Consider the following 18152-nt stretch of genomic DNA (forward strand, 5'->3'; position numbering starts at 1 on the left):
TTTGATTAGTTGATCAAAGAATTAATTTGGAATTAATTAAGTGATCAAAGGATAACTAATTAAATATTTGGGTTGATTGTGTAAATCATCCATATCTTGTATAGTGGGCTAAGAGGCTCCATGGATTATCAAGTTGGGTTCTACCCATAGGATGCTCCATGGATGCTCCATGGGAGTTACAAACCCATGGGTCATGAAAATGAAGAGTCATGACACATTAGGGTTTACATGGTGTAACCCTAGATGTGTCAACACTATATAAGAAGCATATTCTCCACCAAAATCGGCACTACTAAGGAAACAAGAGGGCTTGGCCGATTTTTGAGAAGTGTGTGTTATCTCAAGAGTCTTTCCAAGAGCATTTGGTGTTGTGTGAAGCATTTGAGGCATCACACTTGGGGTGCTAGGCTCACAAGGTTTCAAGGAACACAAGCAACAACAAGGTAAGTTATTCTATCTATGATTCAAGTTAAAATTGTTCCCCATGTATGCTAGATAGGAATATAACCTTGGAATTCAACTTTGCATGATAATTAGACAAACATAGATCCAAGGTTATTAGGGTTGCATGTACACTTAGGAAGTGTTAGAATGCTTAAAACCCATCACTAGGCTTAGGTCCGATGCCGGTGATAGCCTGATGTTGGTTTATATGTTTCCGGACTTTGGTCCGATGTCGGGCAAAGCCCGAGGAATGTTTGTATGTTGGATGTCTTCGTGATTCTTTCATGTGCTTGTTTTTATGATCCTGGCTTCGATCTGATGCGGGGTAAGCCCAAGGAATGCTTATATGTTATATGTTTCCGGATTTCGGTTCGATGTTGGGTGGGGCCCGAGGAGTGTTTATATGTTATGTATTTATGTTATATGTATTCTTGATATCTTTATATGTATACCAGACTTTGGTCCGATGTCGGGCGGGGCCCGATGCTAGACTTGTCTGATGTTGGGTGAGGCCCGATGTAGCGGTCAAGGCCCAATGTATGTTATTATTTGATGCTAGGATTATGTACGGTATGTGCTAGTTTGGGGAGACTCACTAAGCATCATGCTTATAGTTTTTAGTTTTGGTTTCAGGTACTTCTAGTAGCAAGGGGAAGAGCTCGGGATGATTGCAGTGCACGCACCATTTATTTAGCCCGGGATGTTTATACTTCGATATATTTGACATTATGTTTATGATATTTTGAGATAGACGACTTATAATTTTTATATTATGTTTGATAACTACGGTTTTGTTAATGATTTAAAATGATATTTTTGGACCGTATTTTTGGGATGTTTCAAGTTGGTATCAGAGCCTTGGTTTGAGGGATTCGGGCACACTCTTTGGTGTGTCTGAACTCAAACCGAGAAATTGGTATAAAGTTTTTGATAGAAAAACCATTTTTACAAAAAGGATTTTGAAAAGAGAAAAAGAGTGTGATGCATGCAATCAGTCGAGCTCAAGTAAGTACTCCTAAATTACCCATACAAGTTGATGTTATGATATTCTTTTGAGGACTGCATGCTAGATTAGGGCTAAGGATCTAGGAAGGAAGCCTTATGTGCTTGTTATATGTGTATGAGCTTTATGAACTGCATGCTAGTACTGATTAGTCGGTGATATGATGGGCTGATTAGGATATGCTTGAATATGTTTACTCAATGCTCAAATGTTGCTTGCTTTGTGCTTTTAGGAGTTCTACTTATCCCTAACTAAGTAGTAAACAAATATGTCAACTTACATATTTCGAGGACTAAATAGTTTCAGAGGTTAGGTTTAGCTCTATTTCGCAGCTCTTGTTTGAGTCTAACCATTGTAGGATAGGACCTGTCGTTCGAAGAATTATCTTGTCTTAGTAATATGTAATGGTATTTGCAAGCTAGTTAGGGGAGGTAGCAGGGACTTCTTATGCAGTTGATAGCAGAGACTGGGTTGGTGATTACCCTAGGGCAAGACTAGGATGAGATTAACGTCAGAACAACAATAGCAGTAGAAGGGACTTGACGGAGTCAATGGATTTCTTGAGGAAAGTACAGATAGATGTGGAAGGTAGTATGTGAAAGATCTAGTATGCTCAAGAGTCATATTAAAGTGATATTTCTAAATAACATATGATACTAATGTGTCACAGTAAAAACAACTTGATACAAATGATTATTTATTAGAAATTGATTTTAATAAATATTTAATAAAACTCTTATAATTTTATTGGGAATTATTTATTTCCAGGAAATAATTAATTTTCATTAGCATGTAACATAATATATATCATTTGGTATGATTTATAAGTCATGTACAAACTTTTGGACTAGTTCAATCCTTTTTTCTTTTTCCTAAAAGACAAGGTTTATATTTTATAAAAGAGTTTATACAAGTTTGAATTTCTTTCTTCTTCTTTATGCAATTTTTGAAATATGCATAAAAAGAAGTGTATGCCTTGTCTAATCATGCTTTAAAGGCATAGGAGACATGCTTATGACAACGGGGACAAGTTTTCTTAAAGTGCTAACTACTACTAGTTAATACGTTCACTTTTTGCATATAAATATGAGACTTGCATTTGGCTAGAATGCTCATCCCTCACTTCGTGCAAGTGGCCGAAGTGTCTCTTATCTCTCTCACTCTTCTCTTGCAAAAGTGTTAGAAGGTTAGAAGTTACTTGTATTAACTATATTGAAGCTCATACTTTGGTTATGAACTTCAAGCTTTAGGGTGTAAGAGTTTTAGACAAGAATCTACGTCAAGTTGAGTCATTTTTGGTGTCTCAAAGGTTCAACATTCTTCATCAACTTCCAAGCCTCCAAAGAGGACCCAAAGAACTACAAAGGTTGTTATTTTTTCACTTTTTCTTTGGTTGGTTTTTAAATCTTTCTATAACTTGTAAGAGGAACCTTGGTGGGTATAGAATGTTTATGTTATTTCAAAATTTAAACTCTTTCGTTGCCATATTTTTCAAGTTTATGAAACTATTTTTGAACTAAAACCCAACAATTGGTATCAGAGCCATCTTGCAAGTTTGATTAGATTTTTTGATTTTTGGAAATCATAGTTTTTAGAGAATATTGATAACTTGTTTTTGTATAAAAAAATAAGTTCATACATATTTTCTTTGACAACTTTTTATGTTATGTTATGTGACAAAAGCTTCATGCATCTTTTGTCATTTAAAGTTGTCTTAGAATAACAAAGGTTATTTAATGTATATATTGATGTATATGATGTGCATAAACTAGCCAATGACCAATGTGTTTTTATGTTGTTGTGTTGGTTATTTTTGTTATAAAATGGTTGTAATAACTTATTTATTCAAATGGTATGTAATAATTAAATATATTAGCTTTTCTTGGTTATTTTTGTAAAGTAATAGATTAGTTTTTAAAATTAATTTATTTGTACAAAAATGTAACAAGAAATCAAGTTGAAACCATTTTTTAGAAGACAACAGAGAAATTTTCGAGTCTAAAAGGAGTGCATGATTTTCAGTGACATTTTCTGAAAAGCAACACTAATGTTGTGAACAAAGGGTTGTTGGACTTTTAGCGATAGTTGTTGAATTTTAGCCTTCAAGAAGTTTTTCATATCTCTTGCAAACAATGAGTGTTTACTCAAGTGGGAGCTTCTACAACAACATTACAATGAGTGTTGTCTCACAAAAATGTCATTAGTTGATTATGTTTATATACATATCTTTTTATACATGTTTGTGCTGTTTATTTTATGCATTTTTTATGTGGTTGATAAAATTAGTTTTTCACATGCTAAAATAATATTGGACAAAATAAACATCACATGAAGTTTGGGGTTTTAACATTAGACATAAGATGCAACAAGTTATTAATTTTAAAATAAAACCCGTTTTATAAAATCGTTGATAATAACAAATTTTGAAATACTCCATTATAAGTTTTCAAATGAAGATTTTTTTAACTTATACAAACTCCAAATATATAAGTAATAAAATGAAGTTTTATTAAAGATATAAAAGGTTCAAATGCATTCAAACATAATACCGGTTATTAAGATTGAATTGCATCAAATTATATAAAAACTAGCTTTTTATATAGAATCTATAAAAGTGATTTTATTTTGAAATTGATACCATGGTTTATTATATGCATGTAATAACCATGATACCATTTGTTTTTAAACTAGAATTATAAAACATATAAAGACCCTTTTTACAAACCTCAAATCTATGCAATCCTTTTGAAAAACACCCGCACATCTCTTTTATGCACTAGTGGGATAAAGGATGCCTAATCGCTTAGTGTTGTCCCTTGATGGCCGGGGTGTCTTCGCGATTTCTATAACCTAGTTATAGGGCGATCACAGATGTTTTTTAAATTGGAAGAGTGATTGAAATTTTTTTGTAATAAAGGATACCTAAGCAAGAGAGTTCCGAGGCATAGATGGGATCAGACATGTCTAATTAAATTTGTTATTAGTGATCCCATAAATCTAGGAATTATTTAGCAAAATATAATTAATAATCTATATCAACCGGGTTGAATTCAAATGGATGGGTTAAAGGATACCTAACCATTTATTTGTGTTGCAACTTGAATCCTAGACTTTGATAATTAATGTTTTTGGAAACTAAAAGGGTATTAATTATTAAAGAATAAATATTGAAAATACTAAATGAATTTTGTTAAAAAAATTTGTAGTTAAGTAATCCATTCTCATTATCATGTATTGTCATTTTCTTTAATGACTTAATAAGACAATAACATCCAATAGATACAACTTCAATAAAGGAGTTCATGCCATAAGAGACAATCTCGTAGGAGATATTAAATTGTATACACTTAAATGTCCTAGTCCTACACTATTTGGTTTGAGCAATTAAACCTGAACATGATACCTAGTAAAGGCATCGGTGTGATTCTTAAGATGTTTTTAACATCAAGCTAGGAATAGTTATTCATGATTTCTAGGAAGTCTTGGATAATTTAAACATATATATCTGATCATATAACAAGTCAAGCAATATTCCAATAAATACCATGATATTTATTTAAAGCTAGTTTAAACATTGGAATAATGCAATGCTAAAAGAGTCACCTAGTGTGATCCAGAAGGCCCATGTTTTATTGACTACACACCTTTAAGCCCAAGAAATCTACTAAAGCCCACATAGATGGACCATGTTTCTTTTGTAAAGAAATTGGACATTGGAAGAGGATTTACTCCTCTCATTTGGAAAGAAAGTCTGGAAGAGACTAGTACTTCTTGTATCTACTAGATCAAACTCATGATTTTCATGTAACACTTTGGTACTTGGTACTTAAATGTTAATCTAATGTTTGTAACTGGCTTGCAAATATTTATTGATGAGCAACGAAGCTGAGCACAATCTAGTAGGAACAAGACTCAGGGAGTTTAGTTTATTATTTTTGCTTAGAACATAAATTACTTGTAATGTAAAACTATATTTTTTTTGGAACAATATATGATTTAATTTAGCATGTCTAAATTTTTGTCTCAGTTATTTTATTCAAATGTTTGATCATTTACTTAATCATTTTTAATAACAATAATATTCATATTCTGAAATGATTAACTTCTATTTATGAGCTTGGATCTCTTAATAGAGTTTTGAAGTAAATATCAACATTTTATAAATAAAATTAAGCTCTATATGCAAACAGTTTTGACTTAAACTTGTTTTAAATCAAACTTATTTTCGACATTATTATCTTTATTATATCAATGACATTCACATATTCCAACTTCAAGAAAGGGATATTTGAATGAAAATAAAGTAGTCTATATGACATATGTGAACCTCATTTATATGTAAAGGATGATGGGTTTGAGCCATAAGAACTTTCCTATGTGCACATGCAAACCCTAATTCTTGGATCTAGGTTTCTTTAATAGAACATGCAATGTATTAAAGGCTTACAATTCTAGATCTAGTGTAAACTATTGATTCATAACATATGAAATCAGATCTAGAAGAATACCTTAAGTTGATTGCTTGAAACTTCTTGTTCTTGGAGCTTAGAGTCACAATTGCCACTCCTCTAATGGATTACAAACACCAACTAGCAAGAGGATGACCTTGAGAGAGAGGAGGTGAGGAAATCAGCTCTAGGGTTTCTTTCTTGCAAGAGTGGCCGATTTCCCTCACCCATGGGGTCTATTTATACTCTGAGCTACTAAGGTATCACCATTAACCCTAATTGAATAACTTAGGCCCTAATCAATACAAAGATCCTTCTAGATATGAGGCTTGGACGATTTTAAGGTATCCTAACCCTAAAATTCGTCCCTCTTAATATCCATAAGGATTCATAGCCCAAAACACTACTATCATACATTTGACAGTTTATGCCCCTTTATTCAATTAACCTGTTTAAGTCACCAAATTAATTCTTAATTAATTTATGACTTATATCAATCAAATAATATTATTGTTTCTTTAATATATTATTCTCATAATATATTAATAATATCTCTTTTCTCTTTACAAATCACCCTGTCAAGTTGCTATGGTGAAGGCAACCTAAAAGGACCATGCACAACCGGGTCAAGTACTTACCAAATATAGTTACAGCCTTAGACACTAATCCAACAGTCTCCCACTTGGATAAGTATAGTAACTATATATGCAAACATAATCCGATTAGCAATCGTAGCTCTCAAAGACGCTGTCAAACTCTGATCTTATCAATCCTGTCCTTTAGATAAGGGATCGTATAGTCCTCTGTTTAGATATCATGCAGACAATCTCATGAAGCATTGTCATACTCATTGTCTAGCAAGTAGTTTCTCGATCTCAGATTCATTTGACATAGAACTTAATTGAACACATCAATTCAGTCCTGACCGGTCCCGACACATAAGTCAAATCAAATCATCGAGGGGCCCTGATATCGCTTTTACCCTTTTAGGATAAAAGTAACAAATAAACTTCGACTTATATGCATTTACTATTTACTAATCAACTATACACAACAATGTGTTTTATGACATCAATTTCCTGATGCGGTTTCGCATTCTCAATGCACAACCAATTAATAAACAATAAACCATATATCTTGGTTTTAAGACCATATGATATTATCGTCTTGCGATCACTTGCGGTACATTCCAAAAAGTGATTCCAGCAAGCACGGGTTTATTCCAATGCTCAAAACTCGTTCATAAGCACTCATGAACATTGCAACAAACTTTTGCTATGTCTAATACATTTTAGACAATCTACACACCAATTCATGACAATCTTCATTCATACCTACTTCCAACATATGAATGATTGTCGACCATTTAAATAATTCAATTATTTTTAATAACTCAATTATTCAGGAAGTCAAAACATGCAAAGTGAAACAATAGTTAAACAATTAACATAAGACAGTAGCTTTACTTATAAATAATACTCATTTATTTAATCATCAAATGTCAATTACATTTATGTATTACATGTTTCCAAACTATCTAATCTAAACTAATATCGTCTTTCAGCACAATGATCCTAGCGTGCTGCAAGTTCTTAACCCTACTCAGTCCCTGCGTACGCGGATCTGCTGGGTTATCCTTTGACGATACCCTCTTAACTACGAGGTGTCCTTCTTCTACTCGATGTCTAATAAAGTGATATTTTATGTCGATATGTCGAGATCTACCATGATCCCTTGGTTCATTGGTCAAGGCAACCGCTCCTTCATTATCATAGAAAATTTCCATAAGCTCCTTTATGGCAGGCACAACTACAAGGTAACCAATGAAGTTCTTCTAACACATCGCCTCCTTTGACGCTTCGCTCGCTGCAATGTACTCTGATTCGCACGTGGAATCAGCTACGGTTTCTTGCTTGGAACTTTTCCAAGTCACTGCTCCTCCATTAAGGATAAAGACCCAGCCCGACTGCGAATGGTAGTTGTCCCTGCCGGTCTGGAAGCTGGCATCACTATACCCTTGCACATTTAAGTCATCACTCCCTCCGAGGACTAAAAACCATTCCTTGGTCCTCCGAAGGTACTTAAGGATATTCTTTACCGGAATCCAATGAGCTCTGCTAGGGTTCCCTTGATATCTACTGACCATGCTCAACGCAAAGGCCACATCAGGGCGAGTACAAGTCATAGCATACATGATTGAGCCAACTGCGGAAGCGTAAGGTACTCGGCTCATTTCAACTATCTCGGCTTCTGTACTCGGACATCGAGTCTTACTCAATTTGGCATTACTTTGTATAGGTAGTTCTCCCTTCTTCGAGTTTTCCATACTAAAACATTTTAGTACCTTATCTAAGTAAGTATTCTGACTAAGTCCTATTAGGCTCTTACTTCGTTCTCTCGCTATCCTTATTCCCAAAATATAGGAAGCCTCTCCGAGGTCCTTCATAGCGAAGAACTTCCTGAGCCAGGACTTAACCTCCAGCAGAGTCGGGAAGTCGTTTCCTGTGAGCAGTATGTCATCGACATACAAAACGAGGAAGCTAACTATACTCCCAATGGCCTAGACATATACACATGATTCATCCTCACCTCGTACAAATCCAAACTCTTTGACTTTCTCATCGAAGCAAAGATTCCATCTGTGAGATGCTTGCTTAAGTCCATAAATGGACTTCTCAAGCTTGCACACTCTATTGGGATGCTTCGTATCGACAAAACCCTCTGGATGAGCCTTTTAAACATCCTCAACCAACTTCCCATTAAGGAAAGCGGTCTTGACATCCATCTGCCATATCTCATAATCATGAAATGCAGCAATGGCTAGCATCACCCTAATAGACTTTATTTTAGCAACTAGCGAGAAGGTCTCATCATACTCAACTCCAGGAGTTTGAGTAAATCCCTTCGCAACCAATCGCGCCTTATACGTGTGCACATTCCCATCCACGTCGGTCTTCTTCTTGAAGATCCATTTGCACCCAACTGTCTTACGTCCGAGCACACTATCAACCAAGTTCCAAACTTGGTTGTCATACATGGACTGAATCCTGCTATCCATCGCCTCTTTCCATTTTGTAGACTTTGGGCCTACCATGGCTTCCTTATAGCTATTAGGTTCATCTAGATTTATTAGTGTACCATCACTAATATACGTGTCCCCTTCGGTAGTAATATAAAAGCCATAAAATTGGGGTTGAACTCTAACTCTTTCGGAACGTCTAAAAGGTAAGGACTCGTCAATTGGTTTAACCGGAGTTTCCTCCTCAGGCTGAGTGTCAGCGTTAGAGGTTCCTTCATCGCTCAACTCTTGAATCTCTTCAAGATCGATTTGCCTCCCACTGTTCCTTTGTCTTGTGAGTTCTCGCTCTTGGAAAACTCCTCTCCTCACAACGAAGACAACATTGTCACTCGGTCTATAGAAGAGATATCCAAAGGATTTCTGCAGGTAGCCGATGAAAATACACCGCTCACTACGAGGTTCGATTTTGTCGCGAGTTTCTCGTCTTACTAAAACTTCACAGCCCTAAACCTTGATATGTGCCAACGAGGGAGCTTTCCCTGTCCACATCTCGTGAGGTGTTTTGGCAACCTTCTTTGTAAGGACTCGGTTAAGCATATGGGCGACAGTCTCTAAGGCATACCCCCAAAATGAGATAGGTAGTGAAGCACGACTCATCATAGAACGAACCATGTCTAACAAGGTTCGATTACGCCTTTCTGCCACACCATTCAACTGTGGTGTCCTAGGTCGCGTCAATTGCAAAACTATTCTGCATTCCTTAAGATAGTCGTGGAATTCAAGACTTAGGTACTCTCCTCCTCGATCGGATCGAAACATCTTGATTTTCCTACCCAATTGATTCTCCACTTCATGTTTGAACTATATGAACTTTTCAAACGTTTCTGACTTGTGCTTGATTAAGTAAATATACCCATGTCTACTATAATCATCGGTGAAAGTCACGTAGAAGTGGTTCCCATCCTTTGTGGTGGATCTAAAGGTCCCACACACGTCGGTGTGTATGAGATCCAATAAACCCTCACCCCTCTCACAAGTGCCAGTGAAGGGTGACTTGGTCATCTTTCTAAGTAAACAAGATTCGCACGTGTCATCTTCCCTAAGCTCGAATGACTCCAACACTCCATCCTTTTGGAGTTGGGCTATGCGCTTCTTGTTGACATGTCCAAGACGACAATGCCACAAGCATGCTTTATCCATACTATTGGAAGAATCCATACACAACACATCATTTCCTAGGTTATCTACAACCATAACCGTTTCATAAATTCCATTACAAGGCATTGCTTCAAAATATAAAACACCATTTAGATAAGCATAAATCGAACCATTCTCATTAGTAAACGAATATCTAAATCCTTGTCTAAATAAACCATGAAATGAAATGATGTTTCTTGCCATATCTGGTGAGTAGCAATAATTATTTAAATCTAAATTCAATCCTTTACTAAGCACTAGAGAATACACTCCAATCTTGGTCACAGGTGACGATCTTCTTTTCCCCATGATTAGATTTATTCTTTCAAGCTCCACATCCCTATTTCTTCTTAGTCCCTGCAAATTAGAACAAATGTGGTCACCACATCCTGTATCAAGAACCCAAGAAATAGCATGAGATGAATCATTAGATTTAATTGTGTAAATACCTACGAAAGATGGCTTGATCTTCCCATCCTTGATGGCTTGCAGATATTCCGGGCAGCTTCTCTTCCAATGCCTTATTTTGTGGCAATAGTGGCACTCTGCCTCTTTTAGGTTTGGGTTGGGCTTATCAGGGTCAACCTTGGTCCCACTAGAAGAGGAACCATTTTGGGACTACCCCTCCCTTGCCCAATTGCGAAAATAGGAGCAGTGGGTGGATTGGGAGTTAGTGCAACAAACTTGTCCTTAAGGTTGCTCTCAACAATCCTTAGGAGCCCTTGGAGTTTGCTTAGGGTGACCTCTTCCTTGTTCATGTGGTAGGTCATCCTAAATTGGTTGTTGCATGAGGGCAAGGAGTGAAGAACAATGTCGATAGCCAAATCTTCCCCAAAGTTAACATTCAACTTGTGAAGACGATCAGCATACATTTGCATCTTTTGCAAGTGCACGGTTAGAGAATCTCCACTTCCCATCTTAGCAGTGATCATGTTCGTGATGATCTCATAGCGCTCTTGCCTCACGCTTTTGTGGTATCTCTCCATTAAGTCTTGATGCATCTCGTACAGATACATGTCCTCATAGGACTTTTGGAATTCGGGGTTCATTGTGGCTAGCATGATGCAATGGACTTTCGTTGCATCACGCGCATGGGTCTCAAAGACAACCATTTCTTCGAGAGTAGCGATTTCTGGATTGATATTTTCGAGTTTCTCGTCGAGGACATACTCTTTGTCCTCGTAACGCGCAATCGTGCGAATGTATCTTATCCATTCGCTAAAGTTCGATCCGTCAAAAGTCACTTTTTGACAAAGGCTCATTAGCGTGAATGAGCTAGCAGCAACGTTGTTCGCATTAGACATCTACAAATAGAAAGGAACAAAGTTTGATTAGAGTTAAGTCCCTAATTAACACCCAAAATGAAAAATTGGGGCTAGGGCCCAACAACATTATTTACACATTAGAAAATGGATACCGTAATCTAACATACAAATAATTTGGAGGTAATTGAATGACGATTCACTAATTCTTCACCATGAAAAACATAAGCTTAAGTTTTAAATGTATTGAGAATTCCTATATTTCTTTCAGATTCATTGAAATTTTCAATGGCATGTTTAAATCTCGATATTCCTGTTGGGTCAAAAATATGGTTTATACTTTGCTTTTCTAGGAAAATATATTTTTATGTAATGATGTATGTGTTTGCGGTTTGTGTGTACGGCCGTACACAGGGTGTGCAGCTTTACACATGTGTATGGCTGGAGGTCCATATAAATTGAGGAGTGCATGTGGGAGTGTACGATATAAATAGAAAAAGAAGAAGGCTAGAGAAGAGAGAGAAACTAGAGAAGAAGTGTGTGGGAGAGAGAATCTATTGTAAGGAGCATAATTCATATCATCAATACATCATTAGATTCAAGTTATTCTTCTTCTCCTTCTCTTCTATTTGATCTGACATCATCTAATTGATTGGGATTCCGCACCATCAATTGGATCTGATTGATACACAAGCAATTTTGGGGATTTACAATTGGTATTAGAGCTTGGTTGTATCAATCAGTTTTTTCAAATCTGGAGCTTATTTGATCTTATTTTGAAAAGAGAATAACATTTTTGGATAGATCTCGCAAAAATAAGGGGGGTTACTTCTTTGCATTTTTCATAAAAACGAGTTTTTGATCGAGTTTTGGAGCAAAAAAGGGTGAAAAACATCGTTTTTTTCGCGAATCTGTTGAAGGCGGCCAGACTTTGAAGGTGTGCGGTTGAGCTCTTGAAGGTGTGCGGCTCAGTCACGGTGTGTGCGGCTCAGAGTATACGGCTCGGTGTGTGGTCTCGGATTACGGCTCGGAGTTTGCGAATCTGTTCAAGGTGTGCGGCCAGACTTTGAAGGTGTGCGGCTCGGTGTGCGGCCTCGGAGTGTGCGGCTCAGTCACGGTGTGCAGTCTCGGATTACGGCTCGGAGTTTGCGGCTTGGTCTTCGGTTGTCGGTCTTGCCTCGGAATCCACGGCTCAGCTTCGCTCTAGGCTCAATAGCGTCCGGCTCGCACGCAGCCTCGTCCTCGCAAAGCAGCGTCCTTGCATCGCTTCGCAACTCATCCTCACTTCGCAGTATCCATTAAAAATAGAAACGGGTTTAAAGGTGCCGGGAATCGAACCAGGGACGTCTAGGTCATTGACACAGCACTTTACCAACTTAGCTACCGGACACCTTGGTTACCTCCTTCAAAATTTAATTCATATAGTGTCTCTCTTGGTTCCAAATTTCGAAAATTGATTCTTTTAACCCCAAAATTCAATTTCTTTTCATTTTAAATTCCAAATTCAACCAAAATTTTAGTTTTTAAATTTTAACTTTTATTTTTGACTTTTTACTTAAAATTTTGACTTTGACTTTTAAAAGTTGACGTTTGACTTTAAATTTTGACTTTCTCGTTTGACTTTTAATTTTTCAAATTTGGCTTTTCGGTTTGACTTTTCAAGTTTGACTTTTGAGTTTGATTTTTTTAAATTTGACTTTTAAGGTTGACTTTCTTGGTTTTTAAGTCAAAGGCCAATTAAAAATATATAAAAAAAGTTACAAAAAAAATAAAAAAAATAAAAAAAAATGAGTTCCACATCAATTCCGGTAAATGAAGTTTCATGTACTCCATCTTGTAAAGCTACGATTAAATTTCTTCATGAACAAATTGATTTGCTAAAAAGGGAAAATGAGGACCTTAAATATGAAGGCTATACTCTAAGGAAAGGTCATAAACCGTTAAAAGCACAACTAGAAGCAAAAACCAAGGACTTTAGGAAATTAGAACAAGATTACAGCAACAAGTGTGAAAATTATGATCACATTAAACACAAACTTGCTGCTGTAACTGAAGAACTTGATACTTTGAAAATAAAGTGTGGAAAAACATATGTTGGTTTCAAAAATTATACTGCATCAAGTAAGTCAGTCGAGTCCTTAGTAGAAAATCAATTGAGTTTTAAAGATAATCAAACCAAGGGTTTAGGGTATCACAGTGTGCCACCTCCTTTTAATCACAACTATAACCCACCCCTTGAGACCAATGAGGAAGAAATGCCTGCTCAGTATGGCCAAACCCCTGCTCCAGATTCAGTTAAGACTGAACAATGAGGGCCAACTGAGGGTGTTGAGCTGAACACTACTAATGATTATACTTCTTGTGCAAGTAAAGTAGGAGAGGATGAGAACAAGGAGAAAACTATTGAACAAACCAATGACTCCTTGAACTCTGAATCTGTTTCTTCGAACTCAGTTGCTTCTGATCATCCTGCTATTGAGAAGTACAGGCCACCAAATCAAGTGAAACAGTCGACTTGCTGCAAGTGTGCTTGTGGGAACAATCAAAAACGAGGCAAGGATATGCCACCAGGGGTAGGAAGAAACAACTTCATAGTGAAGAAAAAGACATGTTTTCACTGTGGAACACCTGGACACATTGCCAGAAATTGTCCTAACCGCGCATACATTCCCTACTATGCACAAGGGTGGCAGAACACGCCAAGAAGGAGATACTTAAAAAGAAACCCCTCCAGGCCACGTTCAAACAATGGCGACTGGAATGCCTCGAAGGGCAAGAGTTCAACTCTCATGGCCAAGAAATCAAATCCCAAGGTCAAGAAGGGAATGTCGGCCAAGAAGTCCAATCCAAGAGATGCTCCCGTGAAGCCAAAATCAAAGTCATCTCAACGGCCGACATCAAGTTCAAAAGCGAGTACCGAGCCACCCATCAGATCGAAAAAGAAATGGGTTAAACCCAACTACAAATGGGTTCCAAATGCTCACTCTCCCAAATCTTTTAACGCTTCTAATATTTTTACATCTTCTATTTGTGATAAGCAGGATATGTCATGGGAGAGAGTATCGTGCAAAGATGGCAAAGGTCAACCTAGTTTCAAAATGGACTGGGTTCCAAAGACCAACTGATCCCGCTCTGTGTCGGAGCAACTATGGAGGCATATCATCAGACTTCGGTTTCTTGGTAATGGCTACTCCTGGCACATGATAGGGGGCATCTCTCAACTGTACAACACTCAGAAAATTGTTTGAGAGTATGTGTCCTTGCGGGAAGGAAGAAAGGAAGTGATCACTCGCGGGGTTTGTGCTTAATGACATGAAGAATTTTCAGATCTGTTATGAGGTTACGCATGCCGTTCTCAGACCTTCTGGATGCAAATTCAATCGGTGACTTACGGTTTGAGTTTTCTTATCTATACTCCTGAGTTTATCTTAAGCTGATTCGCTTTAAAGACTAATTTTTGTTTTAGGATAGTTTAAATTTGCGCATTTACTTTCGTTTCTCTCATATGCACAAATTTAGGGGGAGAAATAAAAACTAAACAAAAATTAGAAAATACAAAAATTAGAAAATTTTAAAAAAAAATTAAAAAAATTAAAAAATATATAATATGTTGCTTATGGAATGTGCTTGAGGGATATGTTTTGGGAAGTGATATGATAATGTGATAACAGGCAACCTGAGTCTGCGTAACGTACCCAAAGTTGAAGGGTCTATGCTCTGGTTTGATGTGTCGGTAGGCACGAAAGATTCTAAATGGACATGACTAGGCAGAATTGAACTTAGGAAATCAAATGACTTGACAAATCTTGACCTAGATAGTTCCGTTTAGCCTGACAATACGACGCTTGGATAGGTTGAGCAGGGAGATATATATGGGAATCTACTCGTCACATTAATTGAACCCGTACTTGGAACCGTGGCTTAACTTTTCCTCGATGTGTGGATTCTGTCCTTAATTCCGGTTGGATGGGGCGACTGGTAAATTCCGATAAATTAGGTCTGTAGAATATCATTTTCTTTCTTTCCATCTGTTAGTCATATGTTGTCTCCTTTGCGTGACTTCCAATCCGACCTGGTACACAACATATGCAACTCTATTTCTCTGCAGGTTATATATGTGAAAGACTTCTTATGTGTTAGCCATATGTTGTCTCCTCTGCGCGACTTCTAATCCAACCTGGTACACAGCATATGCAACCTTCTACTTCTCAACCCCTCTGAAGTAATAAGTAATAAGTAATAGAATTTTGAATCTATCTTCTCTCTGAATGGTTGTCTGCTCACCCTGTGTAAGGAGTACTCTGGAAGTTCTTGATTACCGGGGCATATCTGGAAGCGGGAAACATATTCCAGTACAATTAAAATTGAACACATTTAGATTGTCTATAGATCTCGCTGCTCAATTTAGGTGGATAACAGTATCCCTGGTCGTCGTCAGATGAATGGTCCTTAAGATATAGTATCTAAGAAATTAGGATCAGATATAATTTTTAGGAACTTAAGTTCACCTGTCTTGTAACAAATAGTATGTCCTAAATTTGTCACAATTTTTCGTGTTTAAGTGGACAACAATACCGACGATCGACCAGACAAAGATGTGAATATGAAAGGTACTGATAAGTGGATAAAGGCGGTCTAAAAACTTTGATCCCAAATCTCTCTTAAAGTTAGATATCATTTTTATTTTTGTTAAATTTGTCATAGTTTCTTCTAATTTAAATATTAGGGGAGAATTAAAAATTAAAAAAAAATCAGAAAAATTCAAAAATAAAAAAAAATCAAAGAAAAATCCAAAAAATTTAAAAATCCAAAAATAGTGTTATTTCTGTTTTATTTCTTGTTCAGAAAAATCAAAAATCCAAAAATATTTTTTGTTTCTGTTTTCATTTGTGTGCTAAGTTTTCTTTTAGTTTTGTTTTGTCTTGAAAAGTGATTTCAGGTATAGATAAGACTCATGGAGTTTGTGTTGAAGATTTCTGATCCAAAGCCTCGTCCATGAGCATCGAAGAATTCACATTCGAAGGAGCAAGAAATGAAGATTATTATTTCGACATTCAATCTGTCAACCCTAGAAGCATGGTGAAGCTGTACTTGAAGATTATGTCACAGATTGCATTGAAGCCTCCTCAATCAATCTGCTGCTATCTTTGTACCTACTGAAGTGATCCAGAAGATTTGTTCTCTCTGTAGATTCTCAAGATGAAGCGCTATCTTTCAAGAAACTGTACATCAAGCCTCCTCACCCAATGTGCGTTCAGAGTCAAATCTTGAAGAAAAGCCCAACCGCTCGAGATGAAGTCATTCATGAAGATTCATTAAGTTTGTCTTGAAGCTGTGAAGAAATCAAAGATTAATGTTGAAGCCAAGCTCCCAATGACGATTAACAAGAAAAAGCCAGCTACTTTTTAGGGGGAGCTTGTTGGGTCAATTAGAAAAGAAAGTTATAAACCAAGGGGGAGATTGTTGGGTCAAAAATATGGTTTATACTTTGGTTTTCTAGGAAAATATATTTTTATGTAATGATGTATGTGTTTGCGGTTTGTGTGTATGGCTGTACACAGGGTGTGCGGCTGTACACAGGTGTATGGCTGGAGGTCCATATAAATTGAGGAGTGCATGTGGGAGTGTACGATATAAATAGAAAAAGAAGAAGGCTAGAGAAGAGAGAGAAACTAGAGAAAAAGTGTGTGTGAGAGAGAATCTATTGTAAGGAGCATAATTCATATCATCAATACATCATTAGATTCAAGTTATTCTTCTTCTCCTTCTCTTCTATTTGATCTGACATCATCCAATTGGTTGGGATTCCGCACCATAAATTGGATCTGATTGATACACAAGCAATTTTGGGGGTTTACAATGCCCCTCTAGTTTGTGACTGGGATACCGAAGATCACAAAGCGGGTGTGAATAACCATGCAAATCTACATGGTGCCTTCATTGTTACAGTCACCTATTCGATGTGCCGGTAGACCACACACGCTCCATCAAACTATGACAAACAATTAATCACCCTTTTCCACCTTTGCTTAGAACCAATTAGTGTGCCGATTAACCACACATGCTCCAATAACTTCTCAGCAAGGGTGCAAAGTGTAATTTCATGGGATTGCATCAATTCAGTTTTCCTAAAGTAACTAAGATTGGGAATTTTATGAAACACGTTTACTTACTTTATATAGATTCATTATACTTATTAATGAGGAGAGGATTGCCATATCCTACCCGTTCGGATAACAACCCTCCACCAGTCAAGCAAGCGGTGGGTGTGAGTGTACACCCATTAAGCGCCATTTTATAGGCATCAACCTTATACCCACCTTATAGACTGGCTTCGTGAATGAGGCCTAGTAACGGTAAGACTAGCATTTTAAATCATACATATATATATATATATATATATATATATATATATATATATATATATATATATATATATATATATTAAGCTTGTAATAATATAATAGTATAGAGTTGAATTTTAAACTTGTAAAATTCTAGGGTTTGAAATTTAAATTATTCAAATTAAACTTTTAATCAGAAAACTTAAATTTCAAAACTTGAGGACAAGTTTAAACTTTTCAAAACATAAGGATCAAATAGAAAATAATATAAATCAACTAATTAGATTATTTAAATTTGATCTACTCAATATTACTTGCAAGACAATTCACTAATTCAATTCAAATAATCAATTATTATCATATAAGGAAATTATTATTCAATTAATTGGTAATTATCTTTTGTTTGGTCAAGAATATACTCAAATATATGATAAA

Source organism: Lactuca sativa, chromosome 4 (assembly GCF_002870075.4).
Source record: "Lactuca sativa cultivar Salinas chromosome 4, Lsat_Salinas_v11, whole genome shotgun sequence".
NCBI lineage: Eukaryota > Viridiplantae > Streptophyta > Magnoliopsida > Asterales > Asteraceae > Lactuca > Lactuca sativa.